Below are 25,887 nucleotides of genomic sequence, written 5' to 3'. Positions count from 1 at the left end.
TGGGTAACAGTGTATAAGGTGACAGTGTGATGGGTGACAGTGTATGAGGTGACAGTGTATGAGGTGCCAGTGTATAAGGTGACAGTGTATGAGGTGACAGTGTGATGGGTGACAGTGTATGAGGTAACAGTGTATGAGGTGACTGAGTGAGGGTAACAGTGTATGAGGTGACAGTGTATGAGGTGCCAGTGTATGAGGTGCCAGTGTATAAGGTGACAGTGTATGAGGTGCCAGTGTATGAGGTGACTGAGTGAGGGTAACAGTGTATAAGGTGACAGTGTGATGGGTGACACTGACAGTGTATAAGGTGACTGAGTGAGGGTAACAGTGTATGAGGTGCCAGTGTGATGGGTGACAGTGTATGAGGTGCCAGTGTATAAGGTGACAGTGTATGAGGTGCCAGTGTATGAGGTGCCAGTGTATGAGGTGACAGTGTGATGGGTGACACTGACAGTGTATAAGGTGACTGAGTGAGGGTAACAGTGTATGAGGTGCCAGTGTGATGGGTGACAGTGTATGAGGTGACAGTGTATGAGGTGACAGTGTGATGGGTGACAGTGTATGAGGTAACAGTGTATGAGGTGACAGTGTATGAGGTGACTGAGTGAGGGTAACAGTGTATGAGGTGACAGTGTATGAGGTGCCAGTGTATGAGGTGACAGTGTATAAGGTGACAGTGTATGAGGTGACTGAGTGAGGGTAACAGTGTATGAGGTAACAGTGTATGAGGTGCCAGTGTATAAGGTGACAGTGTATGAGGTGCCAGTGTATGAGGTGACTGAGTGAGGGTAACAGTGTATAAGGTGACAGTGTGATGGGTGACACTGACAGTGTATAAGGTGACTGAGTGAGGGTAACAGTGTATGAGGTGCCAGTGTGATGGGTGACAGTGTATGAGGTGCCAGTGTATAAGGTGACAGTGTATGAGGTGCCAGTGTATGAGGTGACAGTGTGATGGGTGACAGTGTATGAGGTAACAGTGTATGAGGTGACAGTGTATGAGGTGACTGAGTGAGGGTAACAGTGTATGAGGTGCCAGTGTATGAGGTGCCAGTGTATGAGGTGCCAGTGTATAAGGTGACAGTGTATAAGGTGACTGAGTGAGGGTAACAGTGTATAAGGTGACAGTGTGATGGGTGACACTGACAGTGTATAAGGTGACTGAGTGAGGGTAACAGTGTATAAGGTGACAGTGTGATGGGTGACACTGACAGTGTATAAGGTGACTGAGTGAGGGTAACAGTGTATGAGGTGCCAGTGTGATGGGTGACAGTGTATGAGTTGCCAGTGTATAAGGTGACTGAGTGATGGGTAACACAGTGTATAAGGTGACAGTGCATGAGGTGACACTGACAGTGTATAAGGTGACTGAGTGATGGGTGACAGTGTATGAGGTGCCAGTGTATGAGGTGCCAGTGTATAAGGTGACAGTGTATGAGGTGACTGAGTGAGGGTAACAGTGTATGAGGTGACAGTGTGATGGGTGACAGTGTATGAGGTAACAGTGTATGAGGTGACTGAGTGAGGGTAACAGTGTATAAGGTGACAGTGTGATGGGTAACAGTGTATAAGGTGACAGTGTGATGGGTGACACTGACAGTGTATGAGGTGACTGAGTGAGGGTAACAGTGTATGAGGTGCCAGTGTGATGGGTGACAGTGTATGAGGTGCCAGTGTATGAGGTGACAGTGTATGAGGTGCCAGTGTATGAGGTGACTGAGTGAGGGTAACAGTGTATAAGGTGACAGTGTGATGGGTGACACTGACAGTGTATGAGGTGACTGAGTGAGGGTAACAGTGTATGAGGTGCCAGTGTGATGGGTGACAGTGTATGAGGTGCCAGTGTATGAGGTGACAGTTTGTAAAATGACACTGAGATTACCTAGAGGGATAAGAGGCTGCCAGCAGTTAGTATGGCTTCCTCATGTTAATCCGTATGTTGACAGTAAGAAAGATGGCAGTAACGGTATCAGTCACGTGATGCGGCGGGAAAATTGAAGGAAAATGGCAGCGGCCATAACCCGGTAAGTAAGTTTAGTTACGTAAATGTCTTTTTATTTACCGTAGGCGGTTGGATGTCAGTTGTACCGATTATCCGATAATGGCGCCGTTTCATGTGTTTGTGTAACTGCTCGTGTGTGTATATATTTATATATGCTCCCCCCTGCCTGTAGTCTATATGTGCTGCCCCCTGCCTGTAGTCTATATGTGCTGCCCCCTGCCTGTAGTCTATATGTGCTGCCCCCTGTCTGTAGTCTATATGTGCTGCCCCCTGTCTGTAGTCTATATGTGCTGCCCCCTGTCTGTAGTCTATATGTGCTGCCCCCTGTCTGTAGTCTATATGTGCTCCCCCCTGTCTGTAGTCTATATGTGCTCCCCCCTGTCTGTAGTCTATATGTGCTGCCCCCTGCCTGTAGTCTATATGTGCTGCCCCCCTGCCTGTAGTCTATATGTGCTGCCCCCTGTCTGTAGTCTATATGTGCTGCCCCCTGTCTGTAGTCTATATGTGCTGCCCCCTGTCTGTAGTCTATATGTGCTGCCCCCTGTCTGTAGTCTATATGTGCTGCCCCCTGCCTGTAGTCTATATGTGCTGCCCCCTGCCTGTAGTCTATATGTGCTGCCCCCTGTCTGTAGTCTATATGTGCTGCCCCCTGTCTGTAGTCTATATGTGCTGCCCCCTGTCTGTAGTCTATATGTGCTGCCCCCTGTCTGTAGTCTATATGTGCTCCCCCCTGTCTGTAGTCTATATGTGCTCCCCCCTGTCTGTAGTCTATATGTGCTGCCCCCTGCCTGTAGTCTATATGTGCTGCCCCCTGCCTGTAGTCTATATGTGCTGCCCCCTGTCTGTAGTCTATATGTGCTGCCCCCTGTCTGTAGTCTATATGTGCTGCCCCCTGTCTGTAGTCTATATGTGCTGCCCCCTGTCTGTAGTCTATATGTGCTGCCCCCTGCCTGTAGTCTATATGTGCTCCCCCCTGTCTGTAGTCTATATGTGCTCCCCCCTGTCTGTAGTCTATATGTGCTCCCCCCTGTCTGTAGTCTATATGTGCTCCCCCTGTCTGTAGTCTATATGTGCTCCCCCCTGTCTGTAGTCTATATGTGCTCCCCCCTGTCTGTAGTCTATATGTGCTCCCCCCTGTCTGTAGTCTATATGTGCTGCCCCCTGCCTGTAGTCTATATGTGCTGCCCCCTGCCTGTAGTCTATATGTGCTGCCCCCTGTCTGTAGTCTATATGTGCTGCCCCCTGTCTGTAGTCTATATGTGCTGCCCCCTGTCTGTAGTCTATATGTGCTGCCCCCTGCCTGTAGTCTATATGTGCTCCCCCCTGTCTGTAGTCTATATGTGCTGCCCCCTGTCTGTAGTCTATATGTGCTGCCCCCTGTCTGTAGTCTATATGTGCTGCCCCCTGTCTGTAGTCTATATGTGCTCCCCCTGTCTGTAGTCTATATGTGCTCCCCCCGGTCTGTACTCTGTATGTGCTGCCCCCCGGTCTGTACTCTGTATGTGCTGCCCCCCGGTCTGTACTCTGTATGTGCTGCCCCCCGGTCTGTACTCTGTATGTGCTGCCCCCCGGTCTGTACTCTGTATGTGCTGCCCCCCGGTCTGTACTCTGTATGTGCTGCCCCCCGGTCTGTACTCTGTGTGTGCTGCCCCCCGGTCTGTACTCTGTGTGTGCTGCCCCCCGGTCTGTACTCTGTGTGTGCTGCCCCCCGGTCTGTACTCTGTGTGTGCTGCCCCCCGGTCTGTACTCTGTGTGTGCTGCCCCCCGGTCTGTACTCTGTGTGTGCTGCCCCCCGGTCTGTACTCTGTGTGTGCTGCCCCCCGGTCTGTACTCTGTGTGTGCTGCCCCCCGGTCTGTACTCTGTGTGTGCTCTCCCCCCTGTCTGTACTCCCCCCCAACTGTCTGTACTCTGTATGTGCTGCCCCCCCCCCCCTTTCCATACCCTGTATGTGCTGCACCCAGTGGCACTTAGAGCATGGGAGATGGTTTATGTTGTATAGCGTATTTATGTGTCATCTTGTTGTGTGTCTCGATCAGATGTAGCATACTGTTCCCGTAAAGAGAGTGACATATTTCCTGTAAAGAGTGTGCCTGTTTAGATATGTTGGTGTAATATGTGCTGCTCCCCCCTGTCTGTACTCTGTATGTGCTGCTCCCCCCCCTGTCTGTACTCTGTATGTGCTGCTCCCCCCCCTGTCTGTACTCTGTATGTGCTGCTCCCCCCCCCTGTCTGTACTCTGTATGTGCTGCTCCCCCCCCTGTCTGTACTCTGTATGTGCTCCCCCCTGTCTGTACTCTATATGTGCTCCCCCCTGTCTGTACTCTATATGTGCTGCCCCCTGCCTGTAGTCTATATGTGCTGCCCCCTGTCTGTAGTCTATATGTGCTGCCCCCTGTCTGTAGTCTATATGTGCTGCCCCCTGTCTGTAGTCTATATGTGCTGCCCCCTGTCTGTACTCTGTATGTGCTGCCCCCTGCCTGTACTCTGTATGTGCTGCCCCCTGTCTGTAGTCTGTATGGCGGGAGTACTCTGTGCTGCTCCCCCCCCTGTCTGTACTCTGTATGTGCTGCTCCCCCCCTGTCTGTACTCTGTATGTGCTGCCCCCTGCCTGTACTCTGTATGTGCTGCCCCCTGTCTGTAGTCTGTATGGGGGGAGTACTCTGTGCTGCTCCCCCCCCTGTCTGTACTCTGTATGTGCTGCTCCCCCCCTGTCTGTACTCTGTATGTGCTGCTCCCCCCCCTGTCTGTACTCTGTATGTGCTGCTCCCCCCCCTGTCTGTACTCTGTATGTGCTGCTCCCCCCCTGTCTGTACTCTGTATGTGCTGCTCCCCCCCTGTCTGTACTCTATATGTGCTCCCCCCTGTCTGTACTCTATATGTGCTCCCCCCTGTCTGTACTCTATATGTGCTGCCCCTTGTCTGTAGTCTATATGTGCTGCCCCTTGTCTGTAGTCTATATGTGCTGCCCCTTGTCTGTAGTCTATATGTGCTGCCCCCTGTCTGTAGTCTATATGTGCTGCCCCCTGTCTGTAGTCTATATGTGCTGCCCCCTGCCTGTACTCTGTATGTGCTGCCCCCTGCCTGTACTCTGTATGTGCTGCCCCCTGTCTGTAGTCTGTATGGGGGGAGTACTCTGTGCTGCTCTCCCCCCTGTCTGTACTCTGTATGTGCTGCTCCCCCCCCTGTCTGTACTCTGTATGTGCTGCTCCCCCCCCTGTCTGTACTCTGTATGTGCTGCTCCCCCCCTGTCTGTACTCTGTATGTGCTGCTCCCCCCCTGTCTGTACTCTGTATGTGCTCCCCCTGTCTGTACTCTGTATGTGCTCCCCCCCCTGTCTGTATCCTGTATGTGCTTCCCCCCTGTCTGTACTCTGTATGTGCTTCCCCCTCCTGTCTGTACTTTGTATGTGCTCCCCCCCTGTCTGTATCCTGTATGTGCTCCCCCCCCCCCTGTCTGTATCCTGTATGTGAACGATTAATGGGAGATGGAACTAGCGCCTACTCTAAGCCCCTTGCTCGAGGGAGGGGTGTACCTAGTGACCACCAATAGAAGTCAAGTGAGAAAGGGGACTCCCCAAGCGCCTACGAAACCGGAGGCAAAAGGGGAAAGCAAAATGGGAAAGCACTGTAAGTTTACTACAGTTGAAATTTAATAACAGTTTAAAAACATACAATATATATCATGGATCCATGAGATAAAATAACAGATAAAAACAGTTCAAATTATACAAAAAATGTGCAAAATGTCGACAACAAATAATCAGCAACAGATATTCAACGGTCCTAGACTGAGATTGCACGGGACTGGGTAATGGGTGTTAAACCATATAAAATCAAATAACTAGTGTCCAAAAGTGTTCAATAGTGCGAAAAAATCCAAAATTCAAAATCCAGAATAATATAAAAATAAAATAAAAATAAAAATATAAAAATCCAGAGTCAATGTGATGAAAACAAGTGTGTCTTTAAAAATAGTGAGTTGTAATTCTGTGGCGAACAAGACAAAAAATGAAAAAATATGCAGTGTAGGCAAAAGTGAAAAAAATATCAAATAGTAAAAATAGTCACCCAAACCTAAATGGATATTCCTTGTAGGGATCCCACAGTGTAGATAATCCTTGAAGGTGGGAGAGGAGGAGAAGTAGTGTCCACAGGAGTGAAAAAAACGGACTAAAAGACTGAACCAGATTGTCCCAAAAAACGATATCCACCTAAAATACAAAGAAAAATATGGTGCAGGTAACTTCACACAATTGTACATAAAAGGGAATAGGCTTACCAATACTCAGTCGACGCGTTTCGGCCCCTGTAAGGACTTTATCAAGACTGAGTTTATTTAGGAGAATGTGTCCTTATAAAGGGTATTGTAGCCAATAATCAGATTGAATTTTTGCGCCAAAACTTTAAGCTCCGCCCACTTCCTGTTGACTGCATTGTGGGTATGGGCATTGTATTCATAGTAAGGGCATTTTCTCCAATACTATTCCTATATTGGTCCTGTATTAGTCCTAACCAACTAATCTGTGTTAGCTTAGAAAAGGGAAGTGGTCTACCTGATATCTGTTACGTGTGTATAGTTACTTAATACCAAGGTTAGTACCGGATGTTGACTTCCGGTTGGTAAGGACACTGATGTCACTTCCGGTGTATCTGCATATAGTATAGCAGAATTTAGCAAAATTCTAAAATACCCAACTTATTGTGCCAGGATATGGCTATAGTGATTCATCTGTCATAATGAGATTGGATAATTATTTTAGAGAGTAATTATGCTATATGAAGTGTTGACAATTGCCCACGGATTGTTATTTCCGATAACGGCAAAATGTGACGTCATTTCCGGTTCCGGAATGTCCTCGGAATTGTACTTCCGGTTTCGCTAAATTTTAAAGTTGTTTCCGGTCCGTTCTTAAGAATAGACGTGACAGGCTAAAATGATACAGGGTAGTAGTATGGGACAAACATATCAGTTCCGGACTACATAGGAGAGGACATAATCATCTTGTATCTATTAGAAACAGAAAGACAGAAAAAGAGAAGAGCGCAATGGGACTCAAGTGAAGTTTATTACACAAATGGCAAACAACATTAAAATATCAGGGCAGTAGGTATTCTGCGTACCAGAAGTTAAAGAGTAAAAACATGTACAGAATAATCTTTAGGCAGTATAAGTTACCGCTTCACCGCTCTTCGTTTCTAAGAAGTCTGTTGTGAGGCTGTAAATCTCCTTTACTCCTTACGTTAAGGAATGTGACCAGCTGCTCAGCTGAAATGAACTTAGGAAAGCCGGTTCCGGTTGCTACCGGAAGTCTGTACGTGTCACTGCCTCTGCAGTGTTACATCAATCAAAGTCAATTGGAATCCTATCTAAATTTGCCTAGATGCGTATTTCTCTAGCATCCAATGTGGTTTAGATACGGATCTAATGTGATCCACGGCCCCAGTTGCAAATTTCAACAACTAACTAAATTCCACCCCAAACATGGTAGTGACGTCACGATTTTGGGGATTAAAATATTCGACCACCTATCTACATTGATCAATTCTATATTATATGTGTAATTACCTAAAATGAGGCTTTATGAGCTATTATAAGCCCACTTATGTTTATAAGCTATTTGTATAAGCTATTAATCTGAATGTTTATCTGATTACCATTTATTTCTATCTCTATCTATTTGTATCTGATTTGTTATGCTATCCAAATAGCCATCTCCCTTGTTTCTATAGTAACCCACTCAAGTAGCCATTTTTTATTCACACCTTTTTTATTCACACCATTTGTATATACAGCTTGCAAGCGAGCTACAATCGATACACACAAGTGAATTTTAAAAATCATTATTTATTTTTTATTATATACATGTTATGTCTTTCTAATAGACACGAGGATTATGTCCTTTTCTGTATAGTCCGGAACTGACATGTTTGTCCCATACATGTATCATCTTAGCCTGTCACGTTTATCCTAAAGTAAGGTCTGTCTGTTTCTAATAGATACAAGATGATTATGTCCTCTCCTATGTAGTCCGGAACTGACATGTTTGTCCCATACATGTATCATCTTAGGCCTGTCACGTTTATCCTAAAGTAAGGTCTGTCTGTTTCTAATAGATACAAGATGATTATGTCCTCTCCTATGTAGTCCGGAACTGACATGTTTGTCCCATACATGTATCATCTTAGCCTGTCACGTTTATCCTAAAGTAAGGTCTGTCTGTTTCTAATAGATACAAGATGATTATGTCCTCTCCTATGTAGTCCGGAACTGATATGTTTGTCCCATACTACTACCCTGTATCATTTTAGCCTGTCACGTCTATTCTTAAGAACGGACCGGAAACAACTTTAAAATTTAGCGAAACCGGAAGTACAATTCGGGGGACATTCCGGAACCGGAAATGACGTCACATTTTGCCGTTATTGGAAATAACACTCCGTGGGCAATTGGTAACACTTCATATAGCATAATTACTCTCTAAAATAATTATCCAATCTCATTATGACAGATGAATCACTATAGCCATACCCTGGCACAATAAGTTGGGTATTTTAGAATTTTGCTAAATTCTGCTATACTATATGCAGATACACCGGAAGTGACATCAGTGTCCTTACCAACCGGAAGTCAACATCCGGTACTAACCTTGGTATTAAGTAACTATACACACGTAACAGATATCAGGTAGACCACTTCCCTTTTCTAAGCTAACACAGATTAGTTGGTTAGGACTAATACAGGACCAATATAGGAATAGTATTGGAGAAAATGCCCTTACTATGAATACAATGCCCATACCCACAATGCAGTCAACAGGAAGTGGGCGGAGCTTAAAGTTTTGGCGCAAAAATTCAATCTGATTATTGGCTACAATACCCTTTATAAGGACACATTCTCCTAAATAAACTCAGTCTTGATAAAGTCCTTACAGGGGCCGAAACGCGTCGACTGAGTATTGGTAAGCCTATTCCCTTTTATGTACAATTGTGTGAAGTTATCCACCTAAAATACAAAGAAAAATATGGTGCAGGTATCGTTTTTTGGGACAATCTGGTTCAGTCTTTTAGTCCGTTTTTTCACTCCTGTGGACACTACTTCTCCTCCTCTCCCACCCTCAAGGATTATCTACACTGTGGGATCCCTACAAAGAATATCCATTTAGGTTTGGGTGACTATTTTTACTATTTGATATTTTTTTCACTTTTGCCTACACTGCATATTTTTTCATTTTTTGTCTTGTTCGCCACAGAATTACAACTCACTATTTTTAAAGACACACTTGTTTTCATCACATTGACTCTGGATTTTTATATTTTTATTTTTATTTTATTTTTATATTATTCTGGATTTTGAATTTTGGATTTTTTCGCACTATTGAACACTTTTGGACACTAGTTATTTGATTTTATATGGTTTAACACCCATTACCCAGTCCCGTGCAATCTCAGTCTAGGACCGTTGAATATCTGTTGCTGATTATTTGTTGTCGACATTTTGCACATTTTTTGTATAATTTGAACTGTTTTTATCTGTTATTTTATCTCATGGATCCATGATATATATTGTATGTTTTTAAACTGTTATTAAATTTCAACTGTAGTAAACTTACAGTGCTTTCCCATTTTGCTTTCCCCTTTTGCCTCCGGTTTGGTAGGCGCTTGGGGGGTCCCCTTTCTCACTTGTATCCTGTATGTGCTCCCCCCCCTGTCTGTACTCTGTATGTGCTCCCCCTCCTGTCTGTACTCTATATGTGCTTCCCCCTCCTGTATGTGCTCCCCCTCCTGTCTGTACTCTATATGTGCTTCCCCCTCCTGTATGTGCTCCCCCCCTGTCTGGACTCTGTATGTGCTCCCCCCCCCCCGTCTGTACTCTGTATGTGCTCCCCCTCCCTGTCTGTACTCTGTATGTGCTCCCCCCCTGTCTGTACTCTGTATGTGCTCCCCCCCCCCCTGTCTGTACTCTGTATGTGCTTCCCCCCCCCTGTCTGTACTCTGTATGTGCCCCCCCCCCCCTGTCTGTACTCTGTATGTGCTTCCCCCCCCCTGTCTGTACTCTGTATGTGCTTCCCCCCCCCTGTCTGTACTCTGTATGTGCCCCCCCCCCCTGTCTGTACTCTGTATGTGCTTCCCCCCCCCTGTCTGTACTCTGTATGTGCTTCCCCCCCCTGTCTGTACTCTGTATGTGCCCCCCCCCCCCCCTGTCTGTACTCTGTATGTGCCCCCCCCCCTGTCTGTACTCTGTATGTGCGTCCCCCCCCTGTCTGTACTCTGTATGTGCGTCCCCCCCTGTCTGTACTCTGTATGTGCTTCCCCCCCTTGTCTGTACTCTGTATGTGCTCCCCCCCCTGTCTGTACTCTGTATGTGCTCCCCCCCCCCCTGTCTGTACTCTGTATGTGCTGCCCCCCCTGTCTGTACTCTGTATGTGCTGCCCCCCCCTGTCTGTACTCTGTATGTTCTCCCCCCCCTGTCTGTACTCTGTATGTGCCCCCCCCCCCTGTCTGTACTCTGTATGTGCTCCCCCCCCCCTGTCTGTACTTTGTATGTGCTCCTCCCCCCTGTCTGTACTCTGTATGTGCTGCCCCCCCCTGTCTGTACTCTGTATGTGCTGCCCCCCCCTGTCTGTACTCTGTATGTGCTGCCCCCCCCTGTCTGTACTCTGTATGTGCTCCCCCCCCCTGTCTGTATTCTGTATGTGCTTCCCCCCCCCCTGTCTGTACTCTGTATGTGCTTCCCCCCCCTGTCTGTACTCTGTATGTGCGTCCCCCCCCCCTGTCTGTACTCTGTATGTGCGTCCCCCCCCCCTGTCTGTACTCTGTATGTGCGCCCCCCCCGTCTGTACTCTGTATGTGCTGCCCCCCCTGTCTGTACTCTGTATGTGCTCCCCCCCCTGTCTGTACTCTGTATGTGCTTCCCCCCCCTGTCTGTACTCTGTATGTGCTTCCCCCCCCTGTCTGTACTCTGTATGTGCTTCCCCCCCCTGTCTGTACTCTGTATGTGCTTCCCCCCCTGTCTGTACTCTGTATGTGCTTCCCCCCCTGTCTGTACTCTGTATGTGCTTCCCCCCCCTGTCTGTACTCTGTATGTGCTTCCCCCCCTGTCTGTACTCTGTATGTGCTGCCCCCCCCTGTCTGTACTCTGTATGTGCTGCCACCCCCTGTCTGTACTTTGTATGTTCTCCCCCCCCCCCCGTCTGTACTCTGTATGTGCTCCCCCCCCTGTCTGTACTCTGTATGTGCTCCCCCCCCCTGTCTGTACTCTGTATGTGCTCCCCCCCCTGTCTGTACTCTGTATGTGCTGCCCCCCCCCCTGTCTGTACTCTGTATGTGCTGCCCCCCCCTGTCTGTACTCTGTATGTGCTCCCCCCCCTGTCTGTACTCTGTATGTGCTTCCCCCCCCCGTCTGTACTCTGTATGTGCTTCCCCCCCTTGTCTGTACTCTGTATGTGCGTCCCCCCCCCTGTCTGTACTCTGTATGTGCGTCCCTCCCCCCTGTCTGTACTCTGTATGTGCGTCCCCCCCCCTGTCTGTACTCTGTATGTGCTCCCCCCCCTGTCTGTACCCTGTATGTGCTCCTCCCCCCCCTCGTCTGTACCCTGTATGTGCTCCTCCCCCCCCCCGTCTGTACCCTGTATGTGCTGCCCCCCCCCTTTCCATACCCTGTATGTGCTGCACCCAGTGGCACTTAGAGCATAGGAGATGGTTTATGTTGTATAGCGTATTTATGTGTCATCTTGTTGTGTGTCTCGATCGGATGTAGCATACTGTTCCCGTAAAGAGAGTGACATATTTCCTGTAAAGAGTGTGCCTGTTTAGATATGTTGGTGTAATATGTGAACTTTAACCCACAGACAGTAGCTCCTGGCAGCCAATGGTAAAGTTCTGCTGTATCCCGAAGCAACTCTTACTGGCTGCTCCCTTCCTGAGGTGCAACATCCTACAGAAGTTTTATAGGCGGCTATAAACACTGATCGGTAAGCTTGTACACACGCCTACATGTAACGTACTGATAGGTCAGCTGCTACATATACCTACATGTAACGTACTGATAGGTCAGCTGCTACATATACCTACATGTAACGTACTGATAGGTCAGCTGCTACATATACCTACATGTAACGTACTGATAGGTCAGCTGCTACATATGCCTACATGTAACGTACTGATAGGTCAGCTGCTACATATACCTACATGTAACGTACTGATAGGTCAGCTGCTACATATGCCTACATGTAACGTACTGATAGGTCAGCTGCTACATATACCTACATGTAACGTACTGATAGGTCAGCTGCTACATATACCTACATGTAACGTACTGATAGGTCAGCTGCTACATATACCTACATGTAACGTACTGATAGGTCAGCTGCTACATATACCTACATGTAACGCACTGATAGGTCAGCTGCTACATATACCTACATGTAACGTTCTGATAGGTCAGCTGCTACATATGCCTACATGTAACGTACTGATAGGTCAGCTGCTACATATACCTACATGTAACGTACTGATAGGTCAGCTGCTACATATCCCTACATGTAACGTACTGATAGGTCAGCTGCTACATATACCTACATGTAACGTACTGATAGGTCAGCTGCTACATATACCTACATGTAACGTACTGATAGGTCAGCTGCTACATATACCTACATGTAACGTACTGATAGGTCAGCTGCTACATATACCTACATGTAACGTACTGATAGGTCAGCTGCTACACACGCCTACATGTAACGTACTGATAGGTCAGCTGCTACATATACCTACATGTAACGTACTGATAGGTCAGCTGCTACATATACCTACATGTAACGTACTGATAGGTCAGCTGCTACATATACCTACATGTAACGTACTGATAGGTCAGCTGCTACATATGCCTACATGTAACGTACTGATAGGTCAGCTGCTACATATGCCTACATGTAACGTACTGATAGGTCAGCTGCTACATATACCTACATGTAACGTACTGATAGGTCAGCTGCTACATATACCTACATGTAACGTACTGATAGGTCAGCTGCTACATATACCTACATGTAACGTACTGATAGGTAAGCTGCTACATATACCTACATGTAACGTACTGATAGGTCAGCTGCTACATATGCCTACATGTAACGTACTGATAGGTAAGCTTATACACATGCCTACATGTAACGTACTGATAGGTCAGCTGCTACACATACCTACATGTAACGTACTGATAGGTCAGCTGCTACATATACCTACATGTAACGTACTGATAGGTCAGCTGCTACATATACCTACATGTAATGTACTGATAGGTCAGCTGCTACACACGCCTACATGTAACGTACTGATAGGTCAGCTGCTACATATACCTACATGTAACGTACTGATAGGTCAGCTACTACATATACCTACATGTAACGTACTGATAGGTCAGCTGCTACATATACCTACATGTAACGTACTGATAGGTCAGCTGCTACATATACCTACATGTAACGTACTGATAGGTCAGCTGCTACATATACCTACATGTAACGTACTGATAGGTCAGCTGCTACATATGCCTACATGTAACGTACTGATAGGTCAGCTGCTACATATGCCTACATGTAACGTACTGATAGGTCAGCTGCTACATATACCTACATGTAACGTACTGATAGGTCAGCTGCTACATATACCTACATGTAACGTACTGATAGGTCAGCTGCTACATATACCTACATGTAACGTACTGATAGGTAAGCTTATACACACGCCTACATGTAACGTACTGATAGGTCAGCTGCTACATATACCTACATGTAACGTACTGATAGGTAAGCTTATACACACGCCTACATGTAACGTACTGATAGGTAAGCTGCTACACATACCTACATGTAACGTACTGATAGGTCAGCTGCTACACACACCTACATGTAACGTACTGATAGGTCAGCTGCTACATATACCTACATGTAACGTACTGATAGGTCAGCTGCTACATATACCTACATGTAACGTACTGATAGGTCAGCTGCTACATATACCTACATGTAACGTACTGATAGGTCAGCTGCTACATATACCTACATGTAACGTACTGATAGGTCAGCTGCTACATATACCTACATGTAATGTACTGATAGGTCAGCTGCTACATATGCCTACATGTAACGTACTGATAGGTCAGCTGCTACATATACCTACATGTAACGTACTGATAGGTCAGCTGCTACATATACCTACATGTAACGTACTGATAGGTCAGCTGCTACATATACCTACATGTAACGTACTGATAGGTCAGCTGCTACATATACCTACATGTAATGTACTGATAGGTCAGCTGCTACATATACCTACATGTAACGTACTGATAGGTCAGCTGCTACATATACCTACATGTAATGTACTGATAGGTCAGCTGCTACATATACCTACATGTAACGTACTGATAGGTCAGCTGCTACATATACTACATGTAATGTACTGATAGGTCAGCTGCTACATATACCTACATGTAACGTACTGATAGGTCAGCTGCTACATATACCTACATGTAACGTACTGATAGGTCAGCTGCTACATATACCTACATGTAACGTACTGATAGGTAAGCTGCTACATATACCTACATGTAACGTACTGATAGGTCAGCTGCTACATATGCCTACATGTAACGTACTGATAGGTCAGCTGCTACATATACCTACATGTAACGTACTGATAGGTCAGCTGCTACATATGCCCTACATGTAACGTACTGATAGGTCAGCTGCTACATATACCTACATGTAACGTACTGATAGGTCAGCTGCTACATATACCTACAAGTAACGTACTGATAGGTCAGCTGCTACATATACCTACATGTAACGTACTGATAGGTAAGCTACTACATATACCTACATGTAACGTACTGATAGGTCAGCTGCTACATATGCCTACATGTAACGTACTGATAGGTCAGCTGCTACATATACCTACATGTAACGTACTGATAGGTCAGCTGCTACATATACCTACATGTAACGTACTGATAGGTCAGCTGCTACATATGCCTACATGTAACGTACTGATAGGTCAGCTGCTACATATACCTACATGTAACGTACTGATAGGTCAGCTGCTACATATACCTACATGTAACGTACTGATAGGGTCAAGCTGCTACATATACCTACATGTAACGTACTGATAGGTCAGCTGCTACATATACCTACATGTAACGTACTGATAGGTCAGCTGCTACATATACCTACATGTAACGTACTGATAGGTCAGCTGCTACATATGCCTACATGTAACGTACTGATAGGTCAGCTTATACACACGCCTACATGTAACGTACTGATAGGTAAGCTGCTACATATACCTACATGTAACGTACTGATAGGTCAGCTGCTACATATACCTACATGTAACGTACTGATAGGTAAGCTGCTACATATACCTACATGTAACGTACTGATAGGTCAGCTGCTACATATGCCTACATGTAACGTACTGATAGGTCAGCTGCTACATATACCTACATGTAACGTACTGATAGGTCAGCTGCTACATATACTACATGTAACGTACTGATAGGTCAGCTGCTACATATCCCTACATGTAACGTACTGATAGGTCAGCTGCTACATATACCTACATGTAACGTACTGATAGGTCAGCTGCTACATATACCTACATGTAACGTACTGATAGGTCAGCTGCTACATATACCTACATGTAACGTACTGATAGGGACAGCTGCTACATATACCTACATGTAACGTACTGATAGGTCAGCTGCTACTATATACCTACATGTAAGTAGCTGATAGGTCAGCTGCTACATACACTGCCTACAGTGTAACGTACTGATAGGTCAGCTGCTACATATACCTACATGTAACGTACTGATAGGTCAGCTGCTACATATACCTACATGTAACGTACTGATAGGTCAGCTGCTACATATACCTACATGTAATGTACTGATAGGTCAGCTGCTACATATACCTACATGTAACGTACTGAGTAGGTCAGCTGCTACATATACCTACATGTAACGTACTGAGTAGGTCAGCTGCTACATATGCCTACATGTAACGTACTGATAGGTCAGCTGCTACATATACCTACATGTAACGTACTGATAGGTCAGCTGCTACATATACCTACATGTAACGTACTGATAGGGTCAGCTGCTACATATGCCTACATGTAACGTACTGAATAGGTCAGCTTATACACATGCCTACATGTAACGTACTGATAGGTCAACTGCTACATATACCTACATGTAACGTACTGATAGGTCAGCTGCTACATATAACCTACATGTAACGTACTGATAGGTCAGCTGCTACATATACCTACATGTACGTACTGATAGGTCAGCTGCTACATATACACTACATGTAACGTACTGATCAGGTCCAGCTGCTACATATGCCTACATGTAACAGTACTGATAGGTCAGCTGCTTAACATATTACCTACAATGTAACGCCCCAAAAAAAAAAAAAAAAAAATTGATAGGTCAGCCTGGCTACATATACCTACATGTACCGTTACTGATAGGTCAGCTGCTACATATACCTACAATGTAACGTACTGATAGGTCAGCTGCCTACATATGCCTACAATGTAACGTACTGATAGGTCAGCTGCTACATATACCTACATGTAACGTACTGATAGGTCAGCTGCTACACTATACCTACATGTAACGTACTGATAGGTCAGCTGCTACATATACCTACATGTAACGTACTGATAGGTCAGCTGCTACATATACCTACATGTAACGTACTGATAGGTAAGCTTATACACAAGCCTACATGTAACGTACTGATAGGTCAGCTGCTACATATGCCTACATGTAACGTACTGATAGGTCAGCTGCTACATTGTCCTACATGTAACGTACTGATAGGTCAGCTGCTACATATGCCTACATGTAACGTACTGATAGGTCAGCTGCTACATATACCTACATGTAACGTACTGATAGGTCAGCTGCTACATATGCCTACATGTAACGTACTGATAGGTAAGCTTATACACACGCCTACATGTAACGTACTGATAGGTCAGCTGCTACATATACCTACATGTAACGTACTGATAGGTCAGCTGCTACATATACCTACATGTAACGTACTGATAGGTCAGCTGCTACATATACCTACATGTAACGTACTGATAGGTAAGCTACTACACACGCCTACATGTAACGTACTGATAGGTAAGCTTATACACACGCCTACATGTAACGTACTGATAGGTCAGCTGCTACATATACCTACATGTAACGTACTGATAGGTCAGCTGCTACATATACCTACATGTAACGTACTGATAGGTCAGCTGCTACATATGCCTACATGTAACGTACTGATAGGTCAGCTGCTACATATACCTACATGTAACGTACTGATAGGTAAGCTACTACACACGCCTACATGTAACGTACTGATAGGTAAGCTTATACACACGCCTACATGTAACGTACTGATAGGTCAGCTGCTACATATACCTACATGTAACGTACTGATAGGTCAGCTGCTACATATGCCTACATGTAACGTACTGATAGGTCAGCTGCTACATATACCTACATGTAACGTACTGATAGGTCAGGCTGCTACATATACCTACATGTAACGTACTGTTAGGTCAGCTGCTACATATGCCTACATGTAACGTACTGATAGGTCAGCTGCTACATATGCCTACATGTAACGTACTGATAGGTAAGCTGCTACATATACCTACATGTAACGTACTGATAGGTAAGCTGCTACATATACCTACATGTAACGTACTGATAGGTCAGCTGCTACAATATACCTACATGTAACGTACTGGATAGGTCAGCTGCTACATATACCTACATGTAACGTACTGATAGGTAAGCTTATACACATGCCTACATGTAACGTACTGATAGGTCAGCTGCTACTTATGCACTACATGTAAACGTACTGATAGGTCAGCTGCTACATATGCCTACATGTAACGTACTGATAGGTCAGCTGCTACATATGACCTACATGTAACGTACTGATTAGGTCAGCTGCTACATATACCTACATGTAACGTACTGATAGGTCAGCTGCTACATATAGCCTACATGTAACGTACTGATAGGTCAGCTGCTACATATACCTACATGTAATGGTACTGATAGGTCAGCTGCTACATATACCTACATGTAACGTACTGATAGGTCAGCTGGCTACATATACCTACATGTAACGTACTGATAGGTCAGCTGCTACATATACCTACATGTACGTACTGATAGGTCAGCTGCTACATATGGCCTACATGTAACGTACTGATAGGGTCAGCTGCTACATATACCTACATGTAATCGTACTGATAGGTCAGCTGCTACATATAGCCTACATGTAACGTACTGATAGGTCAGCTGCTACATAGACCTACATGTAACGTACTGATAGGTCAGCTGCTACATATACCTACATGTAACGTACTGATAGGTCAGCTGCTACATATACCTACATGTAACGTACTGATAGGTCAGCTGCTACATTATACCTACAATGTAACGTACTGATAGGTCAGCGTGCTACATATAGCCTACATGTAACGTACTGATAGGGTCAGCTGCTACTTATACGCTACATGTAACGTACTGATAGGTCAGCTGCTACATATACCTACATGTAACGTACTGATAGGTCAGCTGCTACAGTATACCTACATGTAACGTACTGATAGGGCAGCTGCTACATATACCTACATGTAACTACTGATAGTCAGCTGCTACATATATCCTACATGTAACGTACTGATAGGTCAGCTGCTACACAGGCCTACATGTAACGTACTGATAGGTCAGCTGATACATATGCCTACATGTAACGTACTGATAGGTCAGCTGCTACATATACCTCATGTAACGTACTGATAGGTCAGCTGCTACATATACCTACATGTAACGTACTGATAGGTCAGCTGCTACATATGCCTACATGTAACGTACTGATAGGTCAGCTGCTACATATACCTACATGTAACGTACTGATAGGTCAGCTGCTACATATACCTACATGTAACGTACTGATAGGTCAGCTGCTACATATACCTACATGTAACGTACTGATAGGTCAGCTGCTACATATACCTACATGTAACGTACTGATAGGTCAGCTGCTACATATACCTACATGTAACGTACTGATAGGTAAGCTTATACACATGCCTACATGTAACGTACTGATAGGTCAGCTGCTACATATACCTACATGTAACGTACTGATAGGTCAGCTGCTACATATGCCTACATGTAACGTACTGATAGGTCAGCTGCTACATATACCTACATGTAACGTACTGATAGGTCAGCTGCTACATATACCTACATGTAACGTACTGATAGGTCAGCTGCTACATATACCAACATGTAACGTACTGATAGGTCAGCTGCTACATATACCTACATGTAACGTACTGATAGGTCAGCTGCTACATATTACCTACATTGTAACGTACTGATAGGTCAGCTGCTACATATGCCTACATGTAAACGTTACTGATCGGTCTGCTGCTACACCATGCCTACATGTTAACGTACTGAGTAGGTTCAGCTGCTACAATATGCCTACATGTTAACCGTACTGATATGGTCAGCTGCTACATATGCCTCCATGTAACGCCATCTGAATAGTCAGCTGCTACATATGGCTACATGTAACGTACTGTAGAGTCAGCTGCTACCAGTATACCTACATGTAACGTACTGATTAGGTCAGCTGCTACATATACCTACATGTATGTACTGATAGAGTCAGCTGCTACATATACCTACATGTAACGTACTGATAGGTCAGCTGCTACATATACCTACATGTAACGTACTGATAGGTCAGCTGCTACATATACCTACATGTAACGTACTGATAGGTCGCAGCTGCTACACTAGCCCTACATGTAACGTTACTGATAGGTCAGCTGCTACATATACCTACATGTAATGTACTGATAGGTCAGCTGCTACATATGCCTACATGTAACGTACTGATAGGTCAGCTGCTACATATGCCTACATGTAACGTACTGATAGGTCAGCTGCTACATATACCTACATGTAACGTACTGATAGGTCAGCTGCTACATATACCTACATGTAACGTACTGATAGGTCAGCTGCTACATATACCTACATGTAACGTACTGATAGGTCAGCTGCTACATATGCCTACATGTAACGTACTGATAGGTCAGCTGCTACACACGCCTACATGTAACGTACTGATAGGTCAGCTGCTACATATACCTACATGTAACGTACTGATAGGTCAGCTGCTACATATACCTACATGTAACGTACTGATAGGTCAGCTGCTACATATACCTACATGTAACGTACTGATAGGTCAGCTGCTACATATACCTACATGTAACGTACTGATAGGTCAGCTGCTACACACGCCTACATGTAACGTACTGATAGGTCAGCTGCTACAAAAGCCTACATGTAACGTACTGATAGGTCAGCTGCTACATATACCTACATGTAACGTACTGATAGGTCAGCTGCTACATATACCTACATGTAACGTACTGATAGGTCAGCTGCTACATATACCTACATGTAACGTACTGATAGGTCAGCTGCTACATATACCTACATGTAACGTACTGATAGGTCAGCTGCTACATATGCCTACATGTAACGTACTGATAGGTCAGCTGCTACATCATGCCTACATGTAACGTACTGATAGGTCAGCTGCTACATATACCTACATGTAACGTACTGATAGGTCAGCTGCTACATATACCTACATGTAACGTACTGATAGGTCAGCTGCTACATATGCCTACATGTAATGTACTGATAGGTCAGCTGCTACATATACCTACATGTAACGTACTGATAGGTCAGCTGCTACATATACCTACAGTGTAACGTACTGATAGGTCAGCTGCTACATATACCTACATGTAACGTACTGATAGGTCAGCTGCTACATATACCTACATGTAACGTACTGATAGGTCAGCTGCTACATATACCTACATGTAACGTACTGATAGGTCAGCTGCTACACTATGCCTACATGTAACTGTACTGATAGGTCAGCTGCTACATATACCTACATGTAACGTACTGAGTTGGTCAGCTGCTACATATGCCTACATGTAACGTACTGATAGGTCAGCTGCTACATATACCTACATGTAACGTACTGATAGGTAAGCTGCTACATATACCTACATGTAACGTACTGATAGGTCAGCTGCTACAATATACCTACATGTAACGTACTGATAGGTCAGCTGCTACATATACCTACATGTAACGTACTGATAGGTCAGCGGCTACATATGCCTACATGTAACGTACTGATAGGTAAGCTGCTACACATGCCTACATGTAACGTACTGATAGGTCAGCTGCTACATATACCTACATGTAACGTACTGATAGGTCAGCTGCTACATATACCTACATGTAACGTACTGATAGGTCAGCTGCTACATATACCTACATGTAATGTACTGATAGGTCAGCTGCTACATATACCTACATGTAACGTACTGATAGGTCAGCTGCTACATATACCTACATGTAATGTACTGATAGGTCAGCTGATACATATACCTACATGTAACGTACTGATAGGTCAGCTGCTACATATACCTACATGTAACGTACTGATAGGTAAGCTTATACACATGCCTACATGTAACGTACTGATAGGTCAGCTGCTACATATACCTACATGTAACGTACTGATAGGTCAGCTGCTACATATACCAACATGTAACGTACTGATAGGTCAGCTGCTACATATACCTACATGTAACGTACTGATAGGTCAGCTTATACACATGCCTACATGTAACGTACTGATAGGTAAGCTGCTACATATACCTACATGTAATGTACTGATAGGTCAGCTGCTACATATACCTACATGTAACGTACTGATAGGTCAGGTGCTACATATACCTACATGTAACGTACTGATAGGTAAGCTGCTACATATACCTACATGTAACGTACTGATAGGTCAGCTGCTACATATACCTACATGTAACGTACTGATAGGTAAGCTGCTACATATACCTACATGTAACGTACTGATAGGTCAGCTGCTACATATGCCTACATGTAACGTACTGATAGGTCAGCTGCTACATATACCTACATGTAATGTACTGATAGGTCAGCTGCTACATATACCTACATGTAACGTACTGATAGGTCAGCTGATACATATACCTACATGTAACGTACTGATAGGTAAGCTGCTACATATACCTACATGTAACGTACTGATAGGTCAGCTGCTACATATGCCTACATGTAACGTACTGATAGGTCAGCTGCTACATATACCTACATGTAACGTACTGATAGGTCAGCTGCTACATATACCTACATGTAACGTACTGATAGGTCAGCTGCTACATATACCTACATGTAACGTACTGATAGGTCAGCTGCTACATATACCTACATGTAACGTACTGATAGGTCAGCTGCTACATATACCTACATGTAACGTACTGATAGGTCAGCTTGCTACATATACCTACATGTAACGTACTGATAGGTCAGCTGCTACATATACCTACATGTAACGTACTGATAGGTCAGCTGCTACATATACCTACATGTAACGTACTGATAGGTAAGCTGCTACATATACCTACATGTAACGTACTGATAGGTCAGCTGCTACATATACCTACATGTAACGTACTGATAGGTAAGCTGCTACATATACCTACATGTAAAGTACTGATAGGTCAGCTGCTACATATGCCTACATGTAACTGTACTGATAGGTCAGCTGCTACATATGCCTACATGTAACGTACTGATAGGTCAGCTGCTACATATACCTACATGTAACGTACTGATAGGTCAGCTGCTACATATACCTACATGTAACGTACTGATAGGTCAGCTGCTACATATACCTACATGTAACGTACTGATAGGTCAGCTGCTACATATACCTACATGTAACGTACTGATAGGTCAGCTGCTACATATACCTACATGTAACGTACTGATAGGTCAGCTGCTACATATACCTACATGTAACGTACTGATAGGTCAGCTGCTACATATACCTACATGTAACGTACTGATAGGTCAGCTGCTACATATACCTACATGTAACGTACTGATAGGTCAGCTGCTACATATACCTACATGTAACGTACTGATAGGTCAGCTGCTACATATGCCTACATGTAACGTACTGATAGGTCAGCTGCTACATATACCTACATGTAACGTACTGATAGGTCAGCTGCTACATATACCTACATGTAACGTACTGATAGGTCAGCTGCTACATATACCTACATGTAACGTACTGATAGGTCAGCTGCTACATATACCTACATGTAACGTACTGATAGGTAAGCTGCTACATATACCTACATGTAACGTACTGATAGGTCAGCTGCTACATATACCTACATGTAACGTACTGATAGGTCAGCTGCTACATATGCCTACATGTAACGTACTGATAGGTCAGCTGCTACATATGCCTACATGTAACGTACTGATAGGTCAGCTGCTACATATACCTACATGTAACGTACTGATAGGTAAGCTTATACACATGCCTACATGTAACGTACTGATAGGTCAGCTGCTACATATACCTACATGTAACGTACTGATAGGTCAGCTGCTACATATACCTACATGTAACGTACTGATAGGTCAGCTGCTACATATACCTACATGTAACGTACTGATAGGTCAGCTGCTACATATACCTACATGTAACGTACTGATAGGTCAGCTGCTACATATGCCTACATGTAACGTACTGATAGGTCAGCTGCTACATATACCTACATGTAACGTACTGATAGGTCAGCTGCTACATATACCTACATGTAACGTACTGATAGGTCAGCTGCTACATATACCTACATGTAACGTACTGATAGGTCAGCTGCTACATATACCTACATGTAACGTACTGATAGGTCAGCTGCTACATATACCTACATGTAACGTACTGATAGGTAAGCTTATACACATGCCTACATGTAATGTACTGATAGGTCAGCTGCTACATATACCTACATGTAACGTACTGATAGGTCAGCTGCTACATATACCTACATGTAACGTACTCATAGGTCAGCTGCTACATATACCTACATGTATCGTACTGATAGGTAAGCTTATACACATGCCTTGTTACTTACCAGTTGATTTTACATAATGCACTGATACGCTTGTAGGTAAGCAGGCACACAAGATTTTACATAATGCGCGAATACGCTGGCAATGAGGCTGGCACACAAGATTTTACATAATGCGCGAATACGCTGGCACTGAGGCTGGCACACAAGATTTTACATAATGCGCGAATACGCTGGCACTGAGGCTGGCACACAAGATTTTACATAATGCGCGGATACGCTGGCAATGAGGCTGGCACACAAGATTTTACATAATGCGCGGATACGCTGGCAATGAGGCTGGCACACAAGATTTTACATAATGCGCGGATACGCTGGCAATGAGGCTGGCACACAAGATTTTACATAATGCGTGGATACGCTGGCAATGAGGCTGGCACACAAGATTTTACATAATGCGCGGATACGCTGGCAATGAGGCTGGCACACAATATTTTACATAATGCGTGGATACGCTGGCAATGAGGCTGGCACACAAGATTTTACATAATGCGCGGATACGCTGGCAATGAGGCTGGCACACAAGATTTTACATAATGCGCGGATACGCTGGCAATGAGGCTGGCACACAAGATTTTACATAATGCGCGGATACGCTGGCAATGAGGCTGGCACACAAGATTTTACATAATGCGCGGATACGCTGGCACTGAGGCTGGCACACAAGATTTTACATAATGCGCGAATACGCTGGCACTGAGGCTGGCACACAATATTTTACATAATGTGCGGATACGCTGGCAATGAGGCAGGCACACAAGATTTTACATAATGCGCGAATACGCTGGCAATGAGGCTGGCACACAAGATTTTACATAATGCGCGAATACGCTGGCACTGAGGCTGGCACACAAGATTTTACATAATGCGCGGATACGCTGGCAATGAGGCTGGCACACAAGATTTTACATAATGCGCGGATACGCTGGCAATGAGGCTGGCACACAAGATTTTACATAAAGCGCGGATACGCTTGTAAGTAAGCTGGCACACAAGATTTTACATAATGCGCGGATACGCTGGCAATGAGGCTGGCACACAAGATTTTACATAATGCGCGGATACGCTGGCAATGAGGCTGGCACAAGAGATTTTACATAATGCGCGGATACGCTTGTAAGTAAGCTGGCACACAAGATTTTACACAATGCGCGGATACGCTGGCAATGAGGCAGGCACACAAGATTTTACACAATGCGCGGATACGCTGGCAATGAGGCTGGCACACAAGATTTTACATAATGCGCGGATACGCTGGCAATGAGGCTGGCACACAAGATTTTATATAATGCGCGGATACGCTGGCAATGAGGCTGGCACACAAGATTTTACACAATGCCCGAATACGCTGGCAATGAGGCTGGCACACAAGATTTTACATAATGCGCGGATACGCTGGCAATGAGGCTGGCACACAAGATTTTACATAATGCACGGATACGCTGGCAATGAGGCTGGCACACAAGATTTTACATAATGCGCGGATACGCTGACAATGAGGCTGGCACACAAGATTTTACATAATGCGCGGATACGCTTGTAAGTAAGCTGGCACACAAGATTTTACATAATGCGCGGATACGCTGGCAATGAGGCTGGCACACAAGATTTTACATAATGCGCGGATACGCTGACAATGAGGCTGGCACACAAGATTTTACATAATGCGCGGATACGCTTGTAAGTAAGCTGGCACACAAGAT

The 25,887-nt window shown here is 44.7% G+C and overlaps 1 protein-coding gene across 1 annotated transcript in view; it reads left to right on the top strand.

Moving 5' to 3' along the window:
• Positions 1-1,988: 1,988 nt before the first annotated feature.
• The window catches only part of LOC128659661 (uncharacterized), a 346,545-nt gene continuing 322,646 nt past the window's right edge, over positions 1,989-25,887 (top strand). The window contains exons 1-2 of the mRNA XM_053713230.1: positions 1,989-2,024; positions 11,851-11,973. The gene's annotated coding sequence lies outside the window, so the exon portion shown is untranslated. The remainder of the gene's footprint in view (positions 2,025-11,850; positions 11,974-25,887) is intronic.

Source organism: Bombina bombina, chromosome 5, assembly GCF_027579735.1.
Source record: "Bombina bombina isolate aBomBom1 chromosome 5, aBomBom1.pri, whole genome shotgun sequence".
Taxonomy (NCBI): Eukaryota; Metazoa; Chordata; class Amphibia; order Anura; family Bombinatoridae; genus Bombina; species Bombina bombina.
Note: the sequence above shows the minus strand (reverse complement) of the source record. Positions and strands in the feature narration are given on the sequence as shown.